Source organism: Triturus cristatus, chromosome 1_1 (assembly GCF_964204655.1).
Source record: "Triturus cristatus chromosome 1_1, aTriCri1.1, whole genome shotgun sequence".
In the NCBI taxonomy this organism is placed as follows: domain Eukaryota; kingdom Metazoa; phylum Chordata; class Amphibia; order Caudata; family Salamandridae; genus Triturus; species Triturus cristatus.
The window spans coordinates 1,238,481,360-1,238,504,869 of NC_140579.1; positions in this window are offsets into that span (position 1 = coordinate 1,238,481,360).

Below are 23,510 nucleotides of genomic sequence, written 5' to 3' on the forward strand. Positions count from 1 at the left end.
GTCCATTTAAACAGCTCTGTCATGTCGAAAAAGTCAAAGAAAGGTTCCTTAGCTCCACGCCCCACATTCCTTTCTGGGGGGTGCTCTCCTCCACGTCCGGACTGCTGTGATGATTATGAAAACAAGGGTGTCCTGTGTACGAGGGAGCACTCACATGGCAGGCAATTCATCAGAATTAATTTCTTCAGGGGAACCGGCAAGTTTACAAGCTGATTTATATCTTCTGCCTAACGCCTTCCAGAGCCCCTGGCTCCTTTGTCAAAGTCTGATTGCAACTTCCGCAAATAACTTCCAAGGGACTCACAACATTTTGTACATTTTTTATTTCCCTCTAGTGGGTTCAGGTGAGTATTTTCACAAGGAATGCTGGTATTCGTAGTTGTGCCCTGGATTCCTTTCACCCCTTCAGTGGGGTTTGCTAAGTTGCAGACAATTAATGATGCATTTAAAACCCTCCAGTGGGTCTCAGAGTGCTGCTTACTCAGTCCATTTAAACAGCTCTGTCATGTTGAAAAAGTCAAAGAAAGGTTCCTTAGCTCCTCGCCCCACATTCCTTTCTGGGGGGTGCTCTCCTCCATGGCCAAACTGCCGTGATTATTATGAAAACAAGGGTGTCCTGTGCACGAGGGAGCACTCACATGGCAGGCAATTCATCAGAATTAATTTCTTCAGGGGAACCGGCAAGTTTTCACGCTGATTCATATCTTCTGCCTAACGCGTTTCAGAGCCCCTGGCTCCTTTGTCAAAGGCTGCCTGCAACTTCCGCAAATAATTTCCAAGGGACTCACAACATTTTGTAAATTTTTTATTTCCCTCTAGTGGGTTCAGGTGAGTATTTTCACAAGGAATGCTGGTATTCGTAGTTTTGCCCTGGATTCCTTTCACCCCTTCAGTGGGGTTTGCTAAGTTGCAGACAATTAATGATGCATGTAAAACCCTCCAGTGGGTCTCAGAGTGCTGCTTACTCAGTCCATTTAAACAGCTCTGTCATGTCGAAAAAGTCAAAGAAAGGTTCCTTAGCTCCACGCCCCACATTCCTTTCTGGGGGGTGCTCTCCTCCACGTCCGGACTGCCGTGATGATTATGAAAACAAGGGTGTCCTGTGCACGAGGGAGCACTCACATGGCAGGCAATTCATCAGAATTAATTTCTTCAGGGGAACCGGCAAGTTTACAAGCTGATTTATATCTTCTGCCTAACGCGTTTCAGAGCCCCTGGCTCCTTTGTCAAAGTCTGATTGCAACGTCCGCAAATAACTTCCAAGGGACTCACAACATTTTGTACATTTTTTATTTCCCTCTAGTGGGTTCAGGTGAGTATTTTCACAAGGAATGCTGGTATTCGTAGTTTTGCCCTGGAATCCTTTCACCCCTTCAGTGGGGTTTGCTAAGTTGCAGACAATTAATGATGCATTTAAAACCCTCCAGTGGGTCTCAGAGTGCTGCTTACTCAGTCCATTTAAACAGCTCTGTCATGTCGAAAAAGTCAAAGAAAGGTTCCTCAGCTCTACACCCCACATTCCTTTCTGGGGGGTGCTCTCCTCCATGGCCAAACTGCCGTGATTATTATGAAAACAAGGGTGTCCTGTGCACGAGGGAGCACTCACATGGCAGGCAATTCATCAGAATTAATTTCTTCAGGGGAACCGGCAAGTTTTCACGCTGATTCATATCTTCTGCCTAACGCGTTTCAGAGCCCCTGGCTCCTTTGTCAAAGGCTGCCTGCAACTTCCGCAAATAACTTCCAAGGGACTCACAACATTTTGTACATTTTTTATTTCCCTCTAGTGGGTTCAGGTGAGTATTTTCACAAGGAATGCTGGTATTCGCAGTTTTGCCCTGGATTCCTTTCACCCCTTCAGTGGGGTTTGCTAAGTTGCAGACAATTAATGATGCATTTAAAACCCTCCAGTGGGTCTCAGAGTGCTGCTTACTCAGTCCATTTAAACAGCTCTGTCATGTCGAAAAAGTCAAAGAAAGGTTCCTTAGCTCTACACCCCACATTCCTTTCTGGGGGGTGCTCTCCTTCACGGCCGGACTGCCGTGATGATTATGAAAACAAGGGTGTCCTGTTCACCAGGGAGCACTCACATGGCAGGCAATTCATCCGAATTATTTTCTTCAGGGGAACAGGCAAGTTTACACGCTGATTTATATCTTCTGCCTAACGCGTTTCAGAGCCCCTGGCTCCTTTGTCAAAGGCTGCCTGCAACTTCCGCAAATAACTTCCGAGGGACTCACAACATTTTGTACATTTTTTATTTCCCTCTAGTGGGTTCAGGTGAGTATTTTTACAAGGAATGCTGGTATTGGTAGTTTTGCCCTGGATTCCTTTCACCCCTTCAGTGGGGTTTGCTAAGTTGCAGACAATTAATGATGCATGTAAAACCCTCCAGTGGGTCTCAGAGTGCTGCTTACTCAGTCCATTTAAACAGCTCTGTCATGTCGAAAAAGTCAAAGAAAGGTTCCTTAGCTCCACGCCCCACATTCCTTTCTGGGGGGTGCTCTCCTCCACGTCCGGACTGCCGTGATGATTATGAAAACAAGGGTGTCCTGTGTACGAGGGAGCACTCACATGGCAGGCAATTCATCAGAATTAATTTCTTCAGGGGAACCGGCAAGTTTATACGCTGATTTATATCTTCTGCCTAACGCGTTTCAGAGCCCCTGGCTCCTTTGTCAAAGGCTGCCTGCAACTTCCGCCAATAACTTCCAAGAGACTCACAACATTTTGTACATTTTTTATTTCCCTCTAGTGGGTTCAGGTGAGTATTTTTACAAGGAATGCTGGTATTCGTAGTTTTGCCCTGGATTCCTTTCACCCCTTCAGTGGGGTTTGCTAAGTTGCAGACAATTAATGATGCATGTAAAACCCTCCAGTGGGTCTCAGAGTGCTGCTTACTCAGTCCATTTAAACAGCTCTGTCATGTCGAAAAAGTCAAAGAAAGGTTCCTTAGCTCCACGCCCCACATTCCTTTCTGGGGGGTGCTCTCCTCCACGTCCGGACTGCCGTGATGATTATGAAAACAAGGGTGTCCTGTGTACGAGGGAGCACTCACATGGCAGGCAATTCATCAGAATTAATTTCTTCAGGGGAACCGGCAAGTTTATACGCTGATTTATATCTTCTGCCTAACGCGTTTCAGAGCCCCTGGCTCCTTTGTCAAAGGCTGCCTGCAACTTCCGCCAATAACTTCCAAGAGACTCACAACATTTTGTACATTTTTTATTTCCCTCTAGTGGGTTCAGGTCAGTATTTTCACAAGGAATGCTGGTATTCGTAGTTTTGCCCTGGATTCCTTTCACCCCTTCAGTGGGGTTTGCTAAGTTGCAGACAATTAATGATGCATTTATATCCCTCAAGTGGGTCTCAGAGTGCTGCTTACTCTGTCCATTTAAACAGCTCTGTCATGTCGAAAAAATCAAAGAAAGGTTCCATAGCTCCACGCCCCACATTCCTTTCTAGGGGGTGCTCTCCTCCACGGCCGGACTGCCGCGATGATTATGAAAACAAGGGTGTCCTGTGCACAAGGCAGCACTCACATGGCAGGCAATTCATCAGAATTAATTTCTTCAGGGGAACCGGCAAGTTTACACGCTGATTTATATCTTCTGCCTAACGCATTTCAGAGCCCCTGGCTCATTTGTCAAAGACTGCCTGCAACTTCCGCAAATAACTTCCAAGGAACTCACAACATTTTGTACATTTTTTATTTCTCTCTAGTGGGTTCAGGTGAGTATTTTCACAAGGAATGCTGGTATTCGTAGTTTTGCGCTGGATTCCTTTCACCACTTCAGTGGGGTTTGCTAAGTTGCAGACATTTAATGATGCATTTAAAATCCTCCAGTGGGTCTCAGAGTGCTGCTTACTCAGTCCATTTAAACAGCTCTGTCATGTCGAAAAAGTCAAAGAAAGGTTCCTTAGCTCCACGCCCCACATTCCTTTCTGGAGGGTGCTCACCTCCACGGCCGGACTGCCATGATGATTATGAAAACAAGGGTGTCCTGTGCACGAGGGAGCACTCACATGGCAGGCAATTCATCCGAATTATTTTCTTCAGGGGAACAGGCAAGTTTACACGCTGATTTATATCTTCTGCCTAACGCGTTTCAGAGCCCCTGGCTCCTTTGTCAAAGGCTGCCTGCAACTTCCGCAAATAACTTCCAAGGGACTCACAACATTTTGTACATTTTTTATTTCCCTCTAGTGGGTTCAGGTGAGTATTTTCACAAGGAATGCTGGTATTCGTAGTTTTGCCCTGGATTCCTTTCACCCCTTCAGTGGGGTTTGCTAAGTTGCAGACAATTAATGATGCATGTAAAACACTCCAGTGGGTCTCAGAGTGCTGCTTACTCAGTCCATTTAAACAGCTCTGTCATGTCGAAAAAGTCAAAGAAAGGTTCCTTAGCTCCACACCCCACATTCCTTTCTGGGGGGTGCTCTCCTCCACGTCCGGACTGCCGTGATGATTATGAAAACAAGGGTGTCCTGTGTACGAGGGAGCACTCACATGGCAGGCAATTCATCAGAATTAATTTCTTCAGGGGAACCGGCAAGTTTACACGCGGATTTATATCTTCTGCCTAACGCGTTTCAGAGCCCCTGGCTCCTTTGTCAAAGGCTGCCTGCAACTTCTGCAAATAACTTCCAAGGGACTCACAACATTTTGTAAATTTTTTATTTCCCTCTAGTGGGTTCAGGTGAGTATTTTCACAAGGAATGCTGGTATTCGTAGTTTTGCCCTGGATTCCTTACACCCCTTCAGTGGGGTTTGCTAAGTTGCAGACAATTAATGATGCATTTAAAACCCTCCAGTGGGTCTCAGAGTGCTGCTTACTCAGTCCATTTTAACAGCTCTGTCATGTCGAAAAAGTCAAAGAAAGGTTCCTTAGCTCCACGCCCCACATTCCTTTCTGGGGGGTGCTCTCCTCCATGGCCGGACTTCCGTGATGATTATGAAAACAAGGGTGTCCTGTGCATGAGAGAGCACTCACATGGCAGGCAATTCATCAGAATTAATTTCTTCAGGGGAACCGGCAAGTTTACACGCTGATTTATATCTTCTGCCTAACACGTATCAGAGTCCCTGGCTCCTTTGTCAAAGGCTGCCTGAAACTTCCGCAAATAACTTCCAAGGGACTCACAACATTTTGTACATTTTTTATTTCCCTCTAGTGGGTTCAGGGGAGTATTTTCACAAGGAATGCTGGTATTCGTAGTTTTGCCCTGGATTCCTTTCACCCCTTCAGTGGGGTTTGGTAAGTTGCAGACAATTAATGATGCATTTAAAACCCTCCAGTGTGTCTCAGAGTGCTGCTTACTCAGTCCATTTTAACAGCTCTGTCATGTCGAAAAAGTCAAAGAAAGGTTCCTTAGCTCCACATTCCTTCCTGGGGGGTGCTCTCCTCCACGGCCGGACTGCCGTGATGATTATGAAAACAAGGGTGTCCTGTGCACGAGGGAGCACTCACATGGCAGGCAATTCATCCGAATTATTTTCTTCAGGGGGTCCGGCAAGTTTACACGCTGATTTATATCTTCTGCCTAACGCGTTTCAGAGCCCATGGCTCCTTTGTCAAAGGCTGCCTGCAACTTCCGCAAATAACTTCCAAGAGACTCACAACATTTTGTAAATTTTTTATTTCCCTCTAGTGGGTTCGGGTGAGTATTTTCACAAGGAATGCTGGTATTCGTAGTTTTGCCCTGGATTCCTTTTACCCCTTCAGTGGGGTTTGCTAAGTTGCAGACAATTAATGATGCATTTAAAAGCCTCCAGTGGGTCTCAGAGTGCTGCTTACTCAGTCCATTTAAACAGCTCTGTCATGTCGAAAAAGTCAAAGAAAGGTTCCTTAGCTCTACACCCCACATTCCTTTCTGGGGGGTGCTCTCCTTCACGGCCGGACTGCCGTGATGATTATGAAAACAAGGGTGTCCTGTTCACCAGGGAGCACTCACATGGCAGGCAATTCATCCGAATTATTTTCTTCAGGGGAACAGGCAAGTTTACACGCTGATTTATATCTTCTGCCTAACGCGTTTCAGAGCCCCTGGCTCCTTTGTCAAAGGCTGCCTGCAACTTCCGCAAATAACTTCCGAGGGACTCACAACATTTTGTACATTTTTTATTTCCCTCTAGTGGGTTCAGGTGAGTATTTTTACAAGGAATGCTAGTATTCGTAGTTTTGCCCTGGATTCCTTTCACCCCTTCAGTGGGGTTTGCTAAGTTGCAGACAATTAATGATGCATGTAAAACCCTCCAGTGGGTCTCAGAGTGCTGCTTTCTCAGTCCATTTAAACAGCTCTGTCATGTCGAAAAAGTCAAAGAAAGGTTCCTTAGCTCCACGCCCCACATTCCTTTCTGGGGGGTACTCTCCTCCACGTCCGGACTGCCGTGATGATTATGAAAACAAGGGTGTCCTGTGTACGAGGGAGCACTCACATGGCAGGCAATTCATCAGAATTAATTTCTTCAGGGGAACCGGCAAGTTTACACGCTGATTTATATCTTCTGCCTAACGCGTTTCAGAGCCCCTGGCTCCTTTGTCAAAGGCTGCCTGCAACTTCCGCCAATAACTTCCAAGAGACTCACAACATTTTGTACATTTTTTATTTCCCTCTAGTGGGTTCAGGTCAGTATTTTCACAAGGAATGCTGGTATTCGTAGTTCTGCCCTGGATTCCTTTCACCCCTTCAGTGGGGTTTGCTAAGTTGCAGACAATTAATGATGCATTTATATCCCTCAAGTGGGTCTCAGAGTGCTGCTTACTCTGTCCATTTAAACAGCTCTGTCATGTCGAAAAAATCAAAGAAAGGTTCCTTAGCTCCACGCCCCACATTCCTTTCTAGGGGGTGCTCTCCTCCACGGCCGGACTGCCGTGATGATTATGAAAACAAGGGTGTCCTGTGCACAAGGCAGCACTCACATGGCAGGCAATTCATCAGAATTAATTTCTTCAGGGGAACCGGCAAGTTTACACGCTGATTTATATCTTCTGCCTAACGCATTTCAGAGCCCCTGGCTCATTTGTCAAAGACTGCCTGCAACTTCCGCAAATAACTTCCAAGGGACTCACAACATTTTGTACATTTTTTATTTCCCTCTAGTGGGTTCAGGTGAGTATTTTCACAAGGAATGCTGGTATTCGTAGTTTTGCGCTGGATTCCTTTCACCACTTCAGTGGGGTTTGCTAAGTTGCAGACATTTAATGATGCATTTAAAACCCTCCAGTGGGTCTCAGAGTGCTGCTTACTCAGTCCATTTAAACAGCTCTGTCATGTCGAAAAAGTCAAAGAAAGGTTCCTTAGCTCCACGCCCCACATTCCTTTCTGGGGGGTGCTCTCCTCCATGGCCAAACTGCCGTGATGATTATGAAAACAAGGGTGTCCTGTGCACGAGGGAGCACTCACATGGCAGGCAATTCATCAGAATTAATTTCTTCAGGGGAACCGGCAAGATTTCACGCTGATTCATATCTTTTGCCTAACGCGTTTCAGAGCCCCTGGCTGCTTTGTCAAAGGCTGCCTGCAACTTCCGCAAATAACTTCCAAGGGACTCACAACATTTTGTACATTTTTTATTTCCCTCTAGTGGGTTCAGGTGAGTATTTTCACAAGGAATGCTGGTATTCGCAGTTTTGCCCTGGATTCCTTTCACCCCTTCAGTGGGGTTTGCTAAGTTGCAGACAATTAATGATGCATTTAAAACCCTCCAGTGGGTCTCAGAGTGCTGCTTACTCAGTCCATTTAAACAGCTCTGTCATGTCGAAAAAGTCAAAGAAAGGTTCCTTAGCTCCACGCCCCACATTCCTTTCTGGGGGGTGCTCACCTCCACGGCCGGACTGCCATGATGATTATGAAAACAAGGGTGTCCTGTGCACGAGGCAGCACTCACATGGCAGGCAATTCATCAGAATTAATTTCTTCAGGGGAACCGGCAAGTTTACAAGCTGATTTATATCTTCTGCCTAACGCCTTTCAGAGCCCCTGGCTCCTTTGTCAAAGTCTGATTGCAACTTCCGCAAATAACTTCCAAGGGACTCACAACATTTTGTAAATTTTTTATTTCCCTCTAGTGGGTTCAGGTGAGTATTTTCACAAGGAATGCTGGTATTCGTAGTTGTGCCCTGGATTCCTTTCACCCCTTCAGTGGGGTTTGCTAAGTTGCAGACAATTAATGATGCATTTAAAACCCTCCAGTGGGTCTCAGAGTGCTGCTTACTCAGTCCATTTAAACAGCTCTGTCATGTCGAAAAAGTCAAAGAAAGGTTCCTTAGCTCTACACCCCACATTCCTTTCTGGGGGGTGCTCTCCTTCACGGCCGGACTGCCGTGATGATTATGAAAACAAGGGTGTCCTGTGCACCAGGGAGCACTCACATGGCAGGCAATTCATCCGAATTATTTTCTTCAGGGGAACAGGCAAGTTTACACGCTGATTTATATCTTCTGCCTAACGCGTATCTGAGTCCCTGGCTCCTTTGTCAAAGGCTGCCTGAAACTTCCGCAAATAACTTCCAAGGGACTCACAACATTTTGTAAATTTTTTATTTCCCTCTAGTGGGTTCAGGTGAGTATTTTCACAAGGAATGCTGGTATTCGTAGTTTTGCCCTGGATTCCTTTCACCCCTTCAGTGGGGTTTGCTAAGTTGCAGACTATTAATGATGCATTTAAAACCCTCCAGTGTGTCTCAGAGTGCTGCTTACTCAGTCCATTTTAACAGCTCTGTCATGTCGAAAAAGTCAAAGAAAGGTTCCTTAGCTCCACGCCCCACTTTCCTTCCTGGGGGGTGCTCTCCTCCACGGCCGGACTGCCGTGATGATTATGAAAACAAGGGTGACCTGTGCACGAGGGAGCACTCACATGGCAGGCAATTCATCAGAATTAATTTCTTCAGGGGAACCGGCAAGTTTAGAAGCTGATTTATATCTTCTGCCTAACGTGTTTCAGAGCCCCTGGCTCCTTTGTCAAAGGCTGCCTGCAACTTCCGCAAATAACTTCCAAGGGACTCACAACATTTTGTAAATTTTTTATTTCCCTCTAGTGGGTTCAGGTGAGTATTTTCACAAGGAATGCTGGTATTCGTAGTTTTGCCCTGGATTCCTTTCACCCCTTCAGTGGGGTTTGCTAAGTTGCAGACAATTAATGATGCATGTAAAACCCTCCAGTGGGTCTCAGAGTGCTGCTTACTCAGTCCATTTAAACAGCTCTGTCATGTCGAAAAAGTCAAAGAAAGGTTCCTTAGCTCCACGCCCCACATTCCTTTCTGGGGGGTGCTCTCCTCCACGTCCGGACTGCCGTGATGATTATGAAAACAAGGGTGTCCTGTGCACGAGGGAGCACTCACATGGCAGGCAATTCATCAGAATTAATTTCTTCAGGGGAACCGGCAAGTTTACAAGCTGATTTATATCTTCTGCCTAACGCGTTTCAGAGCCCCTGGCTCCTTTGTCAAAGTCTGATTGCAACGTCCGCAAATAACTTCCAAGGGACTCACAACATTTTGTACATTTTTTATTTCCCTCTAGTGGGTTCAGGTGAGTATTTTCACAAGGAATGCTGGTATTCGTAGTTTTGCCCTGGAATCCTTTCACCCCTTCAGTGGGGTTTGCTAAGTTGCAGACAATTAATGATGCATTTAAAACCCTCCAGTGGGTCTCAGAGTGCTGCTTACTCAGTCCATTTAAACAGCTCTGTCATGTCGAAAAAGTCAAAGAAAGGTTCCTCAGCTCTACACCCCACATTCCTTTCTGGGGGGTGCTCTCCTCCATGGCCAAACTGCCGTGATTATTATGAAAACAAGGGTGTCCTGTGCACGAGGGAGCACTCACATGGCAGGCAATTCATCAGAATTAATTTCTTCAGGGGAACCGGCAAGTTTTCACGCTGATTCATATCTTCTGCCTAACGCGTTTCAGAGCCCCTGGCTCCTTTGTCAAAGGCTGCCTGCAACTTCCGCAAATAACTTCCAAGGGACTCACAACATTTTGTACATTTTTTATTTCCCTCTAGTGGGTTCAGGTGAGTATTTTCACAAGGAATGCTGGTATTCGCAGTTTTGCCCTGGATTCCTTTCACCCCTTCAGTGGGGTTTGCTAAGTTGCAGACAATTAATGATGCATTTAAAACCCTCCAGTGGGTCTCAGAGTGCTGCTTACTCAGTCCATTTAAACAGCTCTGTCATGTCGAAAAAGTCAAAGAAAGGTTCCTTAGCTCTACACCCCACATTCCTTTCTGGGGGGTGCTCTCCTTCACGGCCGGACTGCCGTGATGATTATGAAAACAAGGGTGTCCTGTTCACCAGGGAGCACTCACATGGCAGGCAATTCATCCGAATTATTTTCTTCAGGGGAACAGGCAAGTTTACACGCTGATTTATATCTTCTGCCTAACGCGTTTCAGAGCCCCTGGCTCCTTTGTCAAAGGCTGCCTGCAACTTCCGCAAATAACTTCCGAGGGACTCACAACATTTTGTACATTTTTTATTTCCCTCTAGTGGGTTCAGGTGAGTATTTTTACAAGGAATGCTGGTATTGGTAGTTTTGCCCTGGATTCCTTTCACCCCTTCAGTGGGGTTTGCTAAGTTGCAGACAATTAATGATGCATGTAAAACCCTCCAGTGGGTCTCAGAGTGCTGCTTACTCAGTCCATTTAAACAGCTCTGTCATGTCGAAAAAGTCAAAGAAAGGTTCCTTAGCTCCACGCCCCACATTCCTTTCTGGGGGGTGCTCTCCTCCACGTCCGGACTGCCGTGATGATTATGAAAACAAGGGTGTCCTGTGTACGAGGGAGCACTCACATGGCAGGCAATTCATCAGAATTAATTTCTTCAGGGGAACCGGCAAGTTTATACGCTGATTTATATCTTCTGCCTAACGCGTTTCAGAGCCCCTGGCTCCTTTGTCAAAGGCTGCCTGCAACTTCCGCCAATAACTTCCAAGAGACTCACAACATTTTGTACATTTTTTATTTCCCTCTAGTGGGTTCAGGTGAGTATTTTTACAAGGAATGCTGGTATTCGTAGTTTTGCCCTGGATTCCTTTCACCCCTTCAGTGGGGTTTGCTAAGTTGCAGACAATTAATGATGCATGTAAAACCCTCCAGTGGGTCTCAGAGTGCTGCTTACTCAGTCCATTTAAACAGCTCTGTCATGTCGAAAAAGTCAAAGAAAGGTTCCTTAGCTCCACGCCCCACATTCCTTTCTGGGGGGTGCTCTCCTCCACGTCCGGACTGCCGTGATGATTATGAAAACAAGGGTGTCCTGTGTACGAGGGAGCACTCACATGGCAGGCAATTCATCAGAATTAATTTCTTCAGGGGAACCGGCAAGTTTATACGCTGATTTATATCTTCTGCCTAACGCGTTTCAGAGCCCCTGGCTCCTTTGTCAAAGGCTGCCTGCAACTTCCGCCAATAACTTCCAAGAGACTCACAACATTTTGTACATTTTTTATTTCCCTCTAGTGGGTTCAGGTCAGTATTTTCACAAGGAATGCTGGTATTCGTAGTTTTGCCCTGGATTCCTTTCACCCCTTCAGTGGGGTTTGCTAAGTTGCAGACAATTAATGATGCATTTATATCCCTCAAGTGGGTCTCAGAGTGCTGCTTACTCTGTCCATTTAAACAGCTCTGTCATGTCGAAAAAATCAAAGAAAGGTTCCATAGCTCCACGCCCCACATTCCTTTCTAGGGGGTGCTCTCCTCCACGGCCGGACTGCCGCGATGATTATGAAAACAAGGGTGTCCTGTGCACAAGGCAGCACTCACATGGCAGGCAATTCATCAGAATTAATTTCTTCAGGGGAACCGGCAAGTTTACACGCTGATTTATATCTTCTGCCTAACGCATTTCAGAGCCCCTGGCTCATTTGTCAAAGACTGCCTGCAACTTCCGCAAATAACTTCCAAGGAACTCACAACATTTTGTACATTTTTTATTTCTCTCTAGTGGGTTCAGGTGAGTATTTTCACAAGGAATGCTGGTATTCGTAGTTTTGCGCTGGATTCCTTTCACCACTTCAGTGGGGTTTGCTAAGTTGCAGACATTTAATGATGCATTTAAAATCCTCCAGTGGGTCTCAGAGTGCTGCTTACTCAGTCCATTTAAACAGCTCTGTCATGTCGAAAAAGTCAAAGAAAGGTTCCTTAGCTCCACGCCCCACATTCCTTTCTGGAGGGTGCTCACCTCCACGGCCGGACTGCCATGATGATTATGAAAACAAGGGTGTCCTGTGCACGAGGGAGCACTCACATGGCAGGCAATTCATCCGAATTATTTTCTTCAGGGGAACAGGCAAGTTTACACGCTGATTTATATCTTCTGCCTAACGCGTTTCAGAGCCCCTGGCTCCTTTGTCAAAGGCTGCCTGCAACTTCCGCAAATAACTTCCAAGGGACTCACAACATTTTGTACATTTTTTATTTCCCTCTAGTGGGTTCAGGTGAGTATTTTCACAAGGAATGCTGGTATTCGTAGTTTTGCCCTGGATTCCTTTCACCCCTTCAGTGGGGTTTGCTAAGTTGCAGACAATTAATGATGCATGTAAAACACTCCAGTGGGTCTCAGAGTGCTGCTTACTCAGTCCATTTAAACAGCTCTGTCATGTCGAAAAAGTCAAAGAAAGGTTCCTTAGCTCCACACCCCACATTCCTTTCTGGGGGGTGCTCTCCTCCACGTCCGGACTGCCGTGATGATTATGAAAACAAGGGTGTCCTGTGTACGAGGGAGCACTCACATGGCAGGCAATTCATCAGAATTAATTTCTTCAGGGGAACCGGCAAGTTTACACGCGGATTTATATCTTCTGCCTAACGCGTTTCAGAGCCCCTGGCTCCTTTGTCAAAGGCTGCCTGCAACTTCTGCAAATAACTTCCAAGGGACTCACAACATTTTGTAAATTTTTTATTTCCCTCTAGTGGGTTCAGGTGAGTATTTTCACAAGGAATGCTGGTATTCGTAGTTTTGCCCTGGATTCCTTACACCCCTTCAGTGGGGTTTGCTAAGTTGCAGACAATTAATGATGCATTTAAAACCCTCCAGTGGGTCTCAGAGTGCTGCTTACTCAGTCCATTTTAACAGCTCTGTCATGTCGAAAAAGTCAAAGAAAGGTTCCTTAGCTCCACGCCCCACATTCCTTTCTGGGGGGTGCTCTCCTCCATGGCCGGACTTCCGTGATGATTATGAAAACAAGGGTGTCCTGTGCATGAGAGAGCACTCACATGGCAGGCAATTCATCAGAATTAATTTCTTCAGGGGAACCGGCAAGTTTACACGCTGATTTATATCTTCTGCCTAACACGTATCAGAGTCCCTGGCTCCTTTGTCAAAGGCTGCCTGAAACTTCCGCAAATAACTTCCAAGGGACTCACAACATTTTGTACATTTTTTATTTCCCTCTAGTGGGTTCAGGGGAGTATTTTCACAAGGAATGCTGGTATTCGTAGTTTTGCCCTGGATTCCTTTCACCCCTTCAGTGGGGTTTGGTAAGTTGCAGACAATTAATGATGCATTTAAAACCCTCCAGTGTGTCTCAGAGTGCTGCTTACTCAGTCCATTTTAACAGCTCTGTCATGTCGAAAAAGTCAAAGAAAGGTTCCTTAGCTCCACATTCCTTCCTGGGGGGTGCTCTCCTCCACGGCCGGACTGCCGTGATGATTATGAAAACAAGGGTGTCCTGTGCACGAGGGAGCACTCACATGGCAGGCAATTCATCCGAATTATTTTCTTCAGGGGGTCCGGCAAGTTTACACGCTGATTTATATCTTCTGCCTAACGCGTTTCAGAGCCCATGGCTCCTTTGTCAAAGGCTGCCTGCAACTTCCGCAAATAACTTCCAAGAGACTCACAACATTTTGTAAATTTTTTATTTCCCTCTAGTGGGTTCGGGTGAGTATTTTCACAAGGAATGCTGGTATTCGTAGTTTTGCCCTGGATTCCTTTTACCCCTTCAGTGGGGTTTGCTAAGTTGCAGACAATTAATGATGCATTTAAAAGCCTCCAGTGGGTCTCAGAGTGCTGCTTACTCAGTCCATTTAAACAGCTCTGTCATGTCGAAAAAGTCAAAGAAAGGTTCCTTAGCTCTACACCCCACATTCCTTTCTGGGGGGTGCTCTCCTTCACGGCCGGACTGCCGTGATGATTATGAAAACAAGGGTGTCCTGTTCACCAGGGAGCACTCACATGGCAGGCAATTCATCCGAATTATTTTCTTCAGGGGAACAGGCAAGTTTACACGCTGATTTATATCTTCTGCCTAACGCGTTTCAGAGCCCCTGGCTCCTTTGTCAAAGGCTGCCTGCAACTTCCGCAAATAACTTCCGAGGGACTCACAACATTTTGTACATTTTTTATTTCCCTCTAGTGGGTTCAGGTGAGTATTTTTACAAGGAATGCTAGTATTCGTAGTTTTGCCCTGGATTCCTTTCACCCCTTCAGTGGGGTTTGCTAAGTTGCAGACAATTAATGATGCATGTAAAACCCTCCAGTGGGTCTCAGAGTGCTGCTTTCTCAGTCCATTTAAACAGCTCTGTCATGTCGAAAAAGTCAAAGAAAGGTTCCTTAGCTCCACGCCCCACATTCCTTTCTGGGGGGTACTCTCCTCCACGTCCGGACTGCCGTGATGATTATGAAAACAAGGGTGTCCTGTGTACGAGGGAGCACTCACATGGCAGGCAATTCATCAGAATTAATTTCTTCAGGGGAACCGGCAAGTTTACACGCTGATTTATATCTTCTGCCTAACGCGTTTCAGAGCCCCTGGCTCCTTTGTCAAAGGCTGCCTGCAACTTCCGCCAATAACTTCCAAGAGACTCACAACATTTTGTACATTTTTTATTTCCCTCTAGTGGGTTCAGGTCAGTATTTTCACAAGGAATGCTGGTATTCGTAGTTCTGCCCTGGATTCCTTTCACCCCTTCAGTGGGGTTTGCTAAGTTGCAGACAATTAATGATGCATTTATATCCCTCAAGTGGGTCTCAGAGTGCTGCTTACTCTGTCCATTTAAACAGCTCTGTCATGTCGAAAAAATCAAAGAAAGGTTCCTTAGCTCCACGCCCCACATTCCTTTCTAGGGGGTGCTCTCCTCCACGGCCGGACTGCCGTGATGATTATGAAAACAAGGGTGTCCTGTGCACAAGGCAGCACTCACATGGCAGGCAATTCATCAGAATTAATTTCTTCAGGGGAACCGGCAAGTTTACACGCTGATTTATATCTTCTGCCTAACGCATTTCAGAGCCCCTGGCTCATTTGTCAAAGACTGCCTGCAACTTCCGCAAATAACTTCCAAGGGACTCACAACATTTTGTACATTTTTTATTTCCCTCTAGTGGGTTCAGGTGAGTATTTTCACAAGGAATGCTGGTATTCGTAGTTTTGCGCTGGATTCCTTTCACCACTTCAGTGGGGTTTGCTAAGTTGCAGACATTTAATGATGCATTTAAAACCCTCCAGTGGGTCTCAGAGTGCTGCTTACTCAGTCCATTTAAACAGCTCTGTCATGTCGAAAAAGTCAAAGAAAGGTTCCTTAGCTCCACGCCCCACATTCCTTTCTGGGGGGTGCTCTCCTCCATGGCCAAACTGCCGTGATGATTATGAAAACAAGGGTGTCCTGTGCACGAGGGAGCACTCACATGGCAGGCAATTCATCAGAATTAATTTCTTCAGGGGAACCGGCAAGATTTCACGCTGATTCATATCTTTTGCCTAACGCGTTTCAGAGCCCCTGGCTGCTTTGTCAAAGGCTGCCTGCAACTTCCGCAAATAACTTCCAAGGGACTCACAACATTTTGTACATTTTTTATTTCCCTCTAGTGGGTTCAGGTGAGTATTTTCACAAGGAATGCTGGTATTCGCAGTTTTGCCCTGGATTCCTTTCACCCCTTCAGTGGGGTTTGCTAAGTTGCAGACAATTAATGATGCATTTAAAACCCTCCAGTGGGTCTCAGAGTGCTGCTTACTCAGTCCATTTAAACAGCTCTGTCATGTCGAAAAAGTCAAAGAAAGGTTCCTTAGCTCCACGCCCCACATTCCTTTCTGGGGGGTGCTCACCTCCACGGCCGGACTGCCATGATGATTATGAAAACAAGGGTGTCCTGTGCACGAGGCAGCACTCACATGGCAGGCAATTCATCAGAATTAATTTCTTCAGGGGAACCGGCAAGTTTACAAGCTGATTTATATCTTCTGCCTAACGCCTTTCAGAGCCCCTGGCTCCTTTGTCAAAGTCTGATTGCAACTTCCGCAAATAACTTCCAAGGGACTCACAACATTTTGTAAATTTTTTATTTCCCTCTAGTGGGTTCAGGTGAGTATTTTCACAAGGAATGCTGGTATTCGTAGTTGTGCCCTGGATTCCTTTCACCCCTTCAGTGGGGTTTGCTAAGTTGCAGACAATTAATGATGCATTTAAAACCCTCCAGTGGGTCTCAGAGTGCTGCTTACTCAGTCCATTTAAACAGCTCTGTCATGTCGAAAAAGTCAAAGAAAGGTTCCTTAGCTCTACACCCCACATTCCTTTCTGGGGGGTGCTCTCCTTCACGGCCGGACTGCCGTGATGATTATGAAAACAAGGGTGTCCTGTGCACCAGGGAGCACTCACATGGCAGGCAATTCATCCGAATTATTTTCTTCAGGGGAACAGGCAAGTTTACACGCTGATTTATATCTTCTGCCTAACGCGTATCTGAGTCCCTGGCTCCTTTGTCAAAGGCTGCCTGAAACTTCCGCAAATAACTTCCAAGGGACTCACAACATTTTGTAAATTTTTTATTTCCCTCTAGTGGGTTCAGGTGAGTATTTTCACAAGGAATGCTGGTATTCGTAGTTTTGCCCTGGATTCCTTTCACCCCTTCAGTGGGGTTTGCTAAGTTGCAGACTATTAATGATGCATTTAAAACCCTCCAGTGTGTCTCAGAGTGCTGCTTACTCAGTCCATTTTAACAGCTCTGTCATGTCGAAAAAGTCAAAGAAAGGTTCCTTAGCTCCACGCCCCACTTTCCTTCCTGGGGGGTGCTCTCCTCCACGGCCGGACTGCCGTGATGATTATGAAAACAAGGGTGACCTGTGCACGAGGGAGCACTCACATGGCAGGCAATTCATCAGAATTAATTTCTTCAGGGGAACCGGCAAGTTTAGAAGCTGATTTATATCTTCTGCCTAACGTGTTTCAGAGCCCCTGGCTCCTTTGTCAAAGGCTGCCTGCAACTTCCGCAAATAACTTCCAAGGGACTCACAACATTTTGTAAATTTTTATTTCCCTCTAGTGGGTTCAGGTGTGTATTTTCACAAGGAATGCTGGTATTCGTAGTTTTGCCCTTTATTCCTTTCACCCCTTCAGTGGGGTTTGCTAAGATGTAGACAATTATGATGCATTTAAAACCCTCCAGTGGGTCTCAGAGTGCTGCTTACTCAGTCCATTTAAACAGCTCTGTCATGTTGAAAAAGTCAAAGAAAGGTTCCTTAGCTCCTCGCCCCACATTCCTTTCTGGGGGGTGCTCTCCTCCATGGCCAAACTGCCGTGATGATTATGAAAACAAGGGTGTCCTGTGCACGAGGGAGCACTCACATGGCAGGCAATTCATCAGAATTAATTTCTTCAGGGGAACCGGCAAGTTTTCACGCTGATTCATATCTTCTGCCTAACGCGTTTCAGAGCCCCTGGCTCCTTTGTCAAACGCTGCCTGCAACTTCCGCAAATAACTTCCAAGGGACTCACAACATTTTGTACATTTTTTATTTCCCTCTAGTGGGTTCAGGTGAGTATTTTCACAAGGAATGCTGGTATTCGCAGTTTTGCCCTGGATTCCTTTCACCCCTTCAGTGGGGTTTGCTAAGTTGCAGACAATTAATGATGCATTTAAAAAAACCCTCCAGTGGGTCTCAGAGTGCTGCTTACTCAGTCCATTTAAACAGCTCTGTCATGTCGAAAAAGTCAAAGAAAGGTTCCTTAGCTCCACGCCCCACATTCCTTTCTGGGGGTTGCTCACCTCCACGGCCGGACTGCCATGATGATTATGAAAACAAGGGTGTCCTGTGCACGAGGGAGCACTCACATGGCAGGCAATTCATCAGAATTAATTTCTTAAGTTTACAAGCTGATTTATATCTTCTGCCTAACGCCTTCCAGAGCCCCTGGCTCCTTTGTCAAAGTCTGATTGCAACTTCCGCAAATAACTTCCAAGGGACTCACAACATTTTGTACATTTTTTATTTCCCTCTAGTGGGTTCAGGTGAGTATTTTCACAAGGAATGCTGGTATTCGTAGTTGTGCCCTGGATTCCTTTCACCCCTTCAGTGGGGTTTGCTAAGTTGCAGACAATTAATGATGCATTTAAAACCCTCCAGTGGGTCTCAGAGTGCTGCTTACTCAGTCCATTTAAACAGCTCTGTCATGTCGAAAAAGTCAAAGAAAGGTTCCTTAGCTCTACACCCCACATTCCTTTCTGGGGGGTGCTCTCCTTCACGGCCGGACTGCCGTGATGATTATGAAAACAAGGGTGTCCTGTGCACCAGGGAGCACTCACATGGCAGGCAATTCATCCGAATTATTTTCTTCAGGGGAACAGGCAAGTTTACACGCTGATTTATATCTTCTGCCTAACGCGTTTCAGAGCCCCTGGCTCCTTTGTCAAAGGCTGCCTGCAACTTCCGCAAATAACTTCCAAGGGACTCACAACATTTTGTACATTTTTTATTTCCCTCTAGTGGGTTCAGGTGAGTATTTTCACAAGGAATGCTGGTATTCGTAGTTTTGCCCTGGATTCCTTTCACCCCTTCAGTGGGGTTTGCTAAGTTGCAGACAATTAATGATGCATGTAAAACCCTCCAGTGGGTCTCAGAGTGCTGCTTACTCAGTCCATTTAAACAGCTCTGTCATGTCGAAAAAGTCAAAGAAAGGTTCCTTAGCTCCACGCCCCACATTCCTTTCTGGGGGGTGCTCTTCTCCACGTCCGGACTGCTGTGATGATTATGAAAACAAGGGTGTCCTGTGTACGAGGGAGCACTCACATGGCAGGCAATTCATCAGAATTAATTTCTTCAGGGGAACCGGCAAGTTTACAAGCTGATTTATATCTTCTGCCTAACGCCTTCCAGAGCCCCTGGCTCCTTTGTCAAAGTCTGATTGCAACTTCCGCAAATAACTTCCAAGGGACTCACAACATTTTGTACATTTTTTATTTCCCTCTAGTGGGTTCAGGTGAGTATTTTCACAAGGAATGCTGGTATTCGTAGTTTTGCCCTGGATTCCTTTCACCCCTTCAGTGGGGTTTGCTAAGTTGCAGACAATTAATGATGCATGTAAAACCCTCCAGTGGGTCTCAGAGTGCTGCTTACTCAGTCCATTTAAACAGCTCTGTCATGTCGAAAAAGTCAAAGAAAGGTTCCTTAGCTCCACGCCCCACATTCCTTTCTGGGGGGTGCTCTCCTCCACGTCCGGACTGCCGTGATGATTATGAAAACAAGGGTGTCCTGTGCACGAGGGAGCACTCACATGGCAGGCAATTCATCAGAATTAATTTCTTCAGGGGAACCGGCAAGTTTACAAGCTGATTTATATCTTCTGCCTAACGCGTTTCAGAGCCCCTGGCTCCTTTGTCAAAGTCTGATTGCAACTTCCGCAAATAACTTCCAAGGGACTCACAACATTTTGTACATTTTTTATTTCCCTCTAGTGGGTTCAGGTGAGTATTTTCACAAGGAATGCTGGTATTCGTAGTTTTGCCCTGGATTCCTTTCACCCCTTCAGTGGGGTTTGCTAAGTTGCAGACAATTAATGATGCATTTAAAACCCTCCAGTGGGTCTCAGAGTGCTGCTTACTCAGTCCATTTAAACAGCTCTGTCATGTCGAAAAAGTCAAAGAAAGGTTCCTCAGCTCTACACCCCACATTCCTTTCTGGGGGGTGCTCTCCTCCATGGCCAAACTGCCGTGATTATTATGAAAACAAGGGTGTCCTGTGCACGAGGGAGCACTCACATGGCAGGCAATTCATCAGAATTAATTTCTTCAGGGGAACCGGCAAGTTTTCACGCTGATTTATATCTTCTGCCTAATGCGTTTCAGAGCCCCTGGCTCCTTTGTCAAAGGCTACCTGCAACTTCCGCAAATAACTTCCAAGAGACTCACAACATTTTGTACATTTTTTATTTCCCTCTAGTGGGTTCGGGTGAGTATTTTCACAAGGAATGCTGGTATTCGTAGTTTTGCCCTGGATTCCTTTTACCCCTTCAGTGGGGTTTGCTAAGTTGCAGACAATTAATGATGCATTTAAAACCCTCCAGTGGGTCTCAGAGTGCTGCTTACTCAGTCCATTTAAACAGCTCTGTCATGTCGAAAAAGTCAAAGAAAGGTTCCTTAGCTCCACGCCCCACATTCCTTTCTGGGGGGTGCTCTCCTCCACGTCCGGACTGCCGTGATGATTATGAAAACAAGGGTGTCCTGTGTACGAGGGAGCACTCACATGGCAGGCAATTCATCAGAATTAATTTCTTCAGGGGAACCGGCAAGTTTATACGCTGATTTATATCTTCTGCCTAACGCGTTTCAGAGCCCATGGCTCCTTTGTCAAAGGCTGCCTGCAACTTCCGCCAATAACTTCCAAGAGACTCACAACATTTTGTACATTTTTTATTTCCCTCTAGTGGGTTCAGGTCAGTATTTTCACAAGGAATGCTGGTATTCGTAGTTTTGCCCTGGATTCCTTTCACCCCTTCAGTGGGGTTTGCTAAGTTGCAGACAATTAATGATGCATTTATATCCCTCAAGTGGGTCTCAGAGTGCTGCTTACTCTGTCCATTTAAACAGCTCTGTCATGTCGAAAAAATCAAAGAAAGGTTCCTTAGCTCCACGCCCCACATTCCTTTCTAGGGGGTGCTCTCCTCCACGGCCGGACTGCCGTGATGATTATGAAAACAAGGGTGTCCTGTGCACAAGGCAGCACTCACATGGCAGGCAATTCATCAGAATTAATTTCTTCAGGGGAACCTGCAAGTTTACACGCTGATTTATATCTTCTGCCTAACGCATTTCAGAGCCCCTGGCTCATTTGTCAAAGACTGCCTGCAACTTCCGCAAATAACTTCCAAGGGACTCACAACATTTTGTACATTTTTTATTTCTCTCTAGTGGGTTCAGGTGAGTATTTTCACAAGGAATGCTGGTATTCGTAGTTTTGCGCTGGATTCCTTTCACCACTTCAGTGGGGTTTGCTAAGTTGCAGACATTTAATGATGCATTTAAAACCCTCCAGTGGGTCTCAGAGTGCTGCTTACTCAGTCCATTTAAACAGCTCTGTCATGTCGAAAAAGTCAAAGAAAGGTTCCTTAGCTCCACGCCCCACATTCCTTTCTGGGGGGTGCTCTCCTCCATGGCCAAACTGCTGTGATGATTATGAAAACAAGGGTGTCCTGTGCACGAGGGAGCACTCACATGGCAGGCAATTCATCAGAATTAATTTCTTCAGGGGAACCGGCAAGTTTTCACGCTGATTCATATCTTTTGCCTAACGTGTTTCAGAGCCCCTGGCTCCTTTGTCAAAGGCTGCCTGCAACTTCCGCAAATAACTTCCAAGGGACTCACAACATTTTATACATTTTTTATTTCCCTCTAGTGGGTTCAGGTGAGTATTTTCACAAGGAATGCTGGTATTCGCAGTTTTGCCCTGGATTCCTTTACCCCTTCAGTGGGGTTTGCTAAGTTGCAGACAATTAATGATGCATTTAAAACCCTACAGTGGGTCTCAGAGTGCTGCTTACTCAGTCCATTTAAACAGCTCTGTCATGTCGAAAAAGTCAAAGAAAGGTTCCTTAGCTCCACGCCCCACATTCCTTTCTGGGGGGTGCTCTCCTCCACGGCCGGACTGCCGTGATGATTATGAAAACAAGGGTGTCCTGTGCACGAGGGAGCACTCACATGGCAGGCAATTCATCAGAATTAATTTCTTCAGGGGAACCAGCAAGTTTACAAGCTGATTTATATCTTCTGCCTAACGCGTTTCAGAGTCCCTGGCTCCTTTGTCAAAGGCTGCCTGTAACTTCCGCAAATAACTTCCAAGGGACTCACAACATTTTGTACATTTTTTATTTCCCTCTAGTGGGTTCAGGTGAGTATTTTCACAAGGAATGCTGGTATTCGTAGTTTTGCCCTTTATTCCTTTCACCCCTTCAGTGGGGTTTGCTAAGTTGCAGACAATTAATGATGCATTTAAAACCCTCCAGTGGGTCTCAGAGTGCTGCTTACTCAGTCCATTTAAACAGCTCTGTCATGTCGAAAAAGTCAAAGAAAGGTTTCTTAGCTCCACGCCCCACATTCCTTTCTGGGGGGTGGTCTCCTCCACGGCCGGACTGCCGTGATGATTATGAAAACAAGGGTGTCCTGTGCACGAGGGAGCACTCGAATGGCAGGCAATTCATCAGAATTAATTTCTTCAGGGGAACCGGCAAGTTTTCACGCTGATTCATATCTTCTGCCTAACGGGTTTCAGAGCCCCTGGCTCCTTTGTCAAAGGCTGCCTGCAACTTCCGCAAATAACTTCCAAGGGACTCACAACATTTTGTACATTTTTTATTTCCTTCTAGTGGGTTCAGGTGAGTATTTTCACAAGGAATGCTGGTATTCGCAGTTTTGCCCTGGATTCCTTTCACCCCTTCAGTGGGGTTTGCTAAGTTGCAGACAATTAATGATGCATTTAAAACCCTCCAGTGGGTCTCAGAGTACTGCTTACTCAGTCCATTTAAACAGCTCTGTCATGTCGAAAAAGTCAAAGAAAGGTTCCTTAGCTCCACGCCCCACATTCCTTTCTGGGGGGTGCTCACCTCCACGGCCGGACTGCCATGATGATTATGAAAACAAGGGTGTCCTGTGCACGAGGGAGCACTCACATGGCAGGCAATTCATCAGAATTAATTTCTTCAGGGGAACCGGCAAGTTTACAAGCTGATTTATATCTTCTGCCTAACGCCTTCCAGAGCCCCTGGCTCCTTTGTCAAAGTCTGATTGCAACTTCCGCAAATAACTTCCAAGGGACTCACAACATTTTGTACATTTTTTATTTCCCTCTAGTGGGTTCAGGTGAGTATTTTCACAAGGAATGCTGGTATTCGTAGTTGTGCCCTGGATTCCTTTCACCCCTTCAGTGGGGTTTGCTAAGTTGCAGACAATTAATGATGCATTTAAAACCCTCCAGTGGGTCTCAGAGTGCTGCTTACTCAGTCCATTTAAACAGCTCTGTCATGTCGAAAAAGTCAAAGAAAGGTTCCTTAGCTCTACACCCCACATTCCTTTCTGGGGGGTGCTCTCCTTCACGGCCGGACTGCCGTGATGATTATGAAAACAAGGGTGTCCTGTGCACCAGGGAGCACTCACATGGCAGGCAATTCATCCGAATTATTTTCTTCAGGGGAACAGGCAAGTTTACACGCTGATTTATATCTTCTGCCTAACGCGTTTCAGAGCCCCTGGCTCCTTTGTGAAAGGCTGCCTGCAACTTCCGCAAATAACTTCCAAGGGACTCACA